Source organism: Lactuca saligna, chromosome 8 (genome assembly GCF_052625555.1).
Source record: "Lactuca saligna cultivar CGN05327 chromosome 8, ASM5262555v1, whole genome shotgun sequence".
NCBI lineage: Eukaryota > Viridiplantae > Streptophyta > Magnoliopsida > Asterales > Asteraceae > Lactuca > Lactuca saligna.
Window position 1 is genome coordinate 16,516,100 of NC_136424.1, and position 6,328 is coordinate 16,522,427.

The window sequence follows — 6,328 nt, forward strand, 5'->3', positions numbered from 1 at the left end:
ATGTAGCTATTTTCTTCTGTGAGTAGTCTGTAGCTATTATGTAGCTAATTACCTACGGAATACCTACATGTTTACTTTCGTCGCTATATCGTAGCTATTCTGTAGCTAATTAGCAACAGAATATCTACGGACGTTCGTCCGTTATTATTCCGTAGTTATTCTGTTACTAACTTAGGGCATCTCATTCTGTAGGAATTCCGTTGGTATTTTGTAGGTAATTACCTACGGAAATTTTTCTTAGTTATTTTCCTGTGGCAAAACTCTTTGTTTTCTAGTAGTGTTTGAACATGATGTATATCGAATGAGCATGCATGATCTATAAAAAAAATGTGTGTATCTTATACACCATCTTTCAGCATCACGTTTTTTTTCTAGAGTTGTTTTTTTCCTTGGAGCAACATCACTCGGTGAAACATCCTGTGCGCATGATCACATGCATGGTGAACATCCACCTATTGACCATCACATCTTGATAGATCTGTTGTCAAGTTTTTGGTTGGTCTTCAATCCATGCTCTAGTTCATCTCACTGGCGCATCTTCTGCTCAGACGTGGAAGTTGGAAATACATCCTTACTCAGCCATGTACATTCACATGGATCGTTTTATGTTTGAAGAACTTGCATTGGGGCCTACTTTAAAGCATCCACTGGCGGTGCATTATCGATCTGTAGGATCTAATGTCATAGAGATATTTAAAATTACAAGAGAAAAAATTGTTTATTTGATGCCTTGATCATGTTGTACACATACATACACAATGTGTCCCTTCTCACCAAAACCATTCGCATGCAGCTTCACTTGGTCACAAAACATTATGTGGAAGTGAGCATTGAAGCCAAACACAAAGGAACCCTTGCTATGAACAAACAAGTCTTCAAAAATGTTGTGTGGCATTTGTGTGTATTCAATAATCCTTGATCAAGACCTATTTTCTAGATCAATAGTATTTTAAACCAACGTTACTTTCTCTCTTGATCTTTCTTAATCATACATACACCCAACAAAGTGTTGTGAAAGAAAGTAGAATTCACATTTTTTGTGACAATTCCTTTTTCGTGACCTTTGCATGAAGCTTTTGTGACTGTTTGGGTGTCGCAAAAAAAACATCCAAATGATGGTGATAAGAAACCATGCAATTTTTTTTTGGTTACACACTCTCACACATGCACGATCCCTTTTTTTTATATTCTTTTCCTTTTATTTTCTTATTTATTTTTATTTTATTTTTTTATAGCTATCTTTCGGATAAGGTTCAACAAACACTATTTTAGTTTAATTTTAACATCTTTATCATGTTTTAAGCGTTTATCTGATATTCAAGAGATATCTATAGATTTTTTTTTTCAAAACCTATTTTGAAAATATCATTTGTGATAAAAAAAAAATTAATATGTTACAGTCTTTTAAGGTCAAAACTTAAAAACTTTGTTTTATCATAACACTAGTTGATATGATTTAACAAAATATCAAAGTTTTTTGTTTATTTTTCAATTTGTAGAAAAAGATCAAGTCATTCACTTTTATTCAACACTTAGATTTTTCTTCAAACTTCAGGCCTAAATAAAACGTAACACGAGTTTGCAAGTTATTCTTATCTGTTACTTTACTTTCCTATCTTGACAAAACAAATTTTTGTCTAGATCGTGCAATTCGAACATTAATTCCAATTTTTTTTACAATTGTCAGTTTGACAGTTCAATTTTTTTACAACCTCATTCAAGTTCTAGGAACACATTCTCTTGAATTATTTTTTTAAAGTTTTTTTTGTGTCTACTTCAACAAATAATTCCATTGAAGTAGAGGGGGAAACTCTTAAATCAATATTTTTTTATTTTACACACTTTTTACAAGTCCTTATTTTAGTAACCATCACATAGGGGGGGAACTGTTGGAAATATTTTTATGTGATTGTCACTTGAAATAAGTTGAATATTGATTTACATTTTCTAATAAACATTATTAGAATGTTTCAGGTTGGAAAGATCCTGAAGATTCAACAGGTGTTTGAAGTATCATATGTTGGAGCACATGAAGTATGCATGGAACACTTGTTGTTGACATGGAGCACTTGTAGCAGACATGGAGCACCTGTTAAACATGGAGCACTTGGAGAAAGCAATTTGGATCATCATGATCTCGGATGGCACATCTAGATCATATATGGAGCAAAAAGAAGTTAATGGATCAACATGAATACTTGGTGACCCAACTCAAGTCAATGGATCAACATGATCACATTGATGGCTTAACAAAACTGCACATGGCACATCATGTACAATGAAGGCACGTTAAAAGGCTCAAAGGCACATGCGGTTCATCCATGATCTATCATGAACATGTGGTTGTACATCTTCAAGTTCAAGACACAATTCAACATTCAATAAACAACTCAACTTGATCAATGGCACTTCTGGAAGTTAAGGACATCTTAGAAGACAATTGAGCAACATGGTGCTCATGTTGCTCATCGCATTTTCAATATTGATCAAGAAGGCTCAAGAATTATGAAGACTCATAACTTGGATGGAACCTAACAGAATACTAACGGAATTGGAATATTCCATCATTTCTCTATTAAGTAGGGCAAATGTATCAAGTGATGACTAAGTCATGATGACGTGTCAGCACCTGATTGGTCAAGCCATGTCATGGGCTTTTCCAAAGCCTATAAATAGCCTCATTAGGCTCCATTATAAAGTTACTCTTCCTTACTCAATTCTGATTATTCTGCTCATTCCTGCTTATTCGGCACAATTGTTGTTTAGACTAGTTTTAGAGAGCCACTTGGAGTTTTAGTGTGTTTTACAATCAAACACTCGTAGTGAATCTTTATGAATATGAGACACTTTTGAATCATTGATCTTGAACATATAAAAAATGTTTTATCATTAACTTGGTGATTCATAACTCTTTATTTTCCGCATTACTTGTCATTTAACGATTCTGAAACTCTATTTCAGTATTTTCCACACTTGGACTCTTCTAATCTAGGTTTACTGAATTTTCCTCATTTCTTCACATATTTTGTATCTTCAAACTACAACATTTATGTTATTGATTTATAGATTCGATTGTCTGTTTGTTTATTGATATGTGGCTTGAAATTTTGGGTTTAGTTTTCGATACTTCAATTTGAGGATTTAAAATGCGGATTAGATTTTGTGTTTTTGATTTGTGATTTTTTCTTTGTTCATTTTCGCATTCAAGATGATGATTAACGGATTTTTATGTGTGTGTGTGTTTTTTTTTTTTTGGATTTGTAAAAAATCTAGGTTTCTTTGTTGATTTGCTCTTTAAAGTGATAAACGAGTTTTTTCGTTTTGGGAATGCAAGAACTTTTTGTAGGTTTGAACCTCTTCATAACTTCATTTGCTTGTTATTCCGTTTTGTAAAGAAGGTTCTTTGGGTTTGTACAAATCGATTTAGCAACCCAAATTTTAAGTTTTGTTGAAGGTGAGGGATGATGTTGAACAATGGTTGGTGGCGGTGGTTACAATGTTCTCCATGTCATCAAATAATCAATCTTATTAATAAAATTATATTTCGTATTAAATAAAATAATACTAATATAATTGTATTTTGTTTTTGTGGGTTTGTAGATGCCCATGGCATTGATTTTCATCTGCAACAATTCATTTGTTTATGTTCACCGTTTTCTGATTTAATTTCGTATTAGATGCTCATGTTATTGATGTTCATCATTTTTGTTGGCGTTCATGTTGTTCATAGTGTCGATGTTCATTATTTTCTAGGTTGAAAGCAATGTTCATGAGTCATTTGTTGTTTAAATCGGTGGTAGTGGAAATTGGTCTGTGATGGTGGTGGATGTGAGATTATTGAAGAACATCCAAATAATAGATTTTGATTCTAAATGCGATGGCACACGTGGCAAAGTACACGTTACAAAAACTTTGACTGTTTCATGATCAAAGTTCACATCAGCATAAAAACATAACATCGAATGACCCTTTAAGATTTACAAAAGGGTTTAAGTGACATATTTCTTAACTTCAATGGTCTATAAGATACAAAAAAAAAAAAAAAAAAAAAAAAAAAAAAAAACTTTAAAAGACTTTTTAAAACCAAAGACAAAAGATTGTTGGGTTTGACATTAACCCTAAACAATAATCTAATATTATTAAAGCTATCTTCCACTTGTTCCACTTGGTAAGGAGATTGCTAATCTAACAACTAACTAAGAGGTGCACAGACTAATGAGATATTTAAATTATTTGCCATTTCAAAATAAAATAAAATAAAGCTATCTTCCAATTTTATCTTTACTTTAAACATTTTGCATGAACATGTTTTGCTTCATAGGAAATCATTTTGCATCCAAATGAGAAAGTTAACATTTATAATCGATCTTCTTTTCCGGTCAAAGATGATGGTATAAACACTGATATTTTCCAGTATTGAGCTCAAATCAACTTCAAGTTCTTGATGCAAAAATGAAAAACAACATCAGTTACAAGAAATTGGTAGAAAACTTTGATTTTAAAGCAAACAGAATAGGAATATGAACAAAACAATCAAAAAAGAGAAGTTCTGATCACAGTGGGATTCGAACCCACGACCTTTAGATTCGGAATCTAACGCGATATCCACTTCGCTATGCGACCATTAGTAGTAACAAAATCTCTACATAGAAGATGCAGAGAAACTTACACGTTCGACCTAGAAACCAAATACAGATTAAAACGAAATCGACTTCAAACTCAAGGGGGGTATTGAAGATCACGAAACAGAAAATGGATTGTAACCTGTAAGACGTTAATTTAGATCTTAAAAGCAATTCAAACCGATTGATCGCGACATAAGAGAACATGTAGCGGATTGCATCGATCTCGTAACTAACGATTCAAGTTCATGTTATGTTTCTTTTTGCTTTTCTTCTGGTTTCTTCTCGATCTTGTTTGAAACCTACAGTAGACATCTATAAGTGGTATATCTCTATCTAATCAACCTCAAAGCGCAAATAGGCATCGCAGATCATGGGGGAAACAAACTGGATCAAAACACATCGATTTAACCCTCGAACAAAAACTAGAACTCATTGTCTTAAAATATTTGAACAAGCCATCTATATAGTTCTAAAATCAGAATACATAGATCACATACCTTGGAAGCTTGATCTGCTACTGGAGCAGAACGAAAAGATCAACAGGATATAAACAGATTAACTGATGCTGCTTTCACAAAATTAGGATATGAACTCGGAAGTAGAAAACTGCGAGAGGGTTTAAGAGGTCTTAAATAATAAAGACAAAATTACATAAATGGTCCATATAGTTTATCAAATATTATAAACTCGATCAAAAAAAAAAGAACATTGATCCTAATTCCTATGGTTGCATGTGGTAACATGTGTTAAAATATTGTCATCTTTCTAAGTATAATATGAATATATGGAATGGTGATGTGTTTAAGGTAAAGATTTTTTTCTTATATCAAAATAAATTTTCTTTTAACTATTTAAATAAAATAAACTATAAAAAAGGTACAAGTTGCTAAAGCTAGAGTTACAAACATTTGAAGCTGAAATAATCAAATAGGGACCACATGTCTTTCTCTCGTCTTTTGTTTCCTCTCGTCAAGCAACTAGCGAGCCAATTTTAGCGTAGGTGTTTAGCATATGGGTAGGGAGTGGTAGTGAAGGGGGTAACGAGCCACTCCTTTGAGCCTAAATATTGCATTGTTGATCCATGGTATCATTTTCTTACATATTTGATCTGAATTACTATTATACCATTGTCAATTTCAATTTCACTTTTCTTTTATATAATTTTACTTCAAAAATAATAATAAATAAACACATATCCCACCTCACTCCACCCTTAACCTACCTTACCCCAGCCTTGACTCCGCCCTACCCCCACTCCATTCACAATTTCACATAACTCCACACATGTGGTTTTGGGTTTGTAAGTCGTCGATTTTCATGATAAAATTGATATTATGTCATCTATTGATTGGAAATAATGGGATTAAAAAAAATATGTATCAGTTATAGTATATTATGGTCTCCAATTTGTAAACAAAAATGTAGTTTTACTATTCTGAAACAAAAGTGAAAATTTGGAGAAAATGATGGATGTTTATGGTTCAAATTCATATTTAACAATATACTTCAATAAAATTTGTCACCGGTCTCTTGTTTTATCAAGAGGGAAACAATTAACCATTCTTTCTGACACCCACCATTGTCACTTGTCTCCTCCATTGTCGTCATTTCCTTCCTCCTGGCGATTTGTTAGGCTGGAGGGAGTGGTGTCACCAAAACCGCACTCCCTTCACCGCCACATATGCGTCACGTCACTTTTTACC

The 6,328-nt window shown here is 32.9% G+C and overlaps 1 long non-coding RNA gene and 1 other non-coding gene across 4 annotated transcripts; both read right to left on the minus strand.

Annotated features, from left to right (window-relative positions):
* Positions 1-4,389: 4,389 nt before the first annotated feature.
* LOC145011900 (uncharacterized) lies at positions 4,390-5,239 on the minus strand. Of its 3 annotated transcripts, XR_013664315.1 has the most exons (3): positions 5,123-5,239; positions 4,765-4,924; positions 4,390-4,678 (listed from the first exon to the last, which is right to left on the minus strand). It is a non-coding gene; the product is annotated as an uncharacterized LOC145011900 (long non-coding RNA). The 3 variants fall into 3 exon arrangements; XR_013664313.1 differs by having other exon boundaries at positions 4,390-4,924; XR_013664314.1 differs by having other exon boundaries at positions 4,390-5,009.
* Positions 4,551-4,623, minus strand: TRNAR-CCG (transfer RNA arginine (anticodon CCG)). Its single transcript has one exon. It is a non-coding gene; the product is annotated as a tRNA-Arg (tRNA).
* Positions 5,240-6,328: the final 1,089 nt, after the last annotated feature.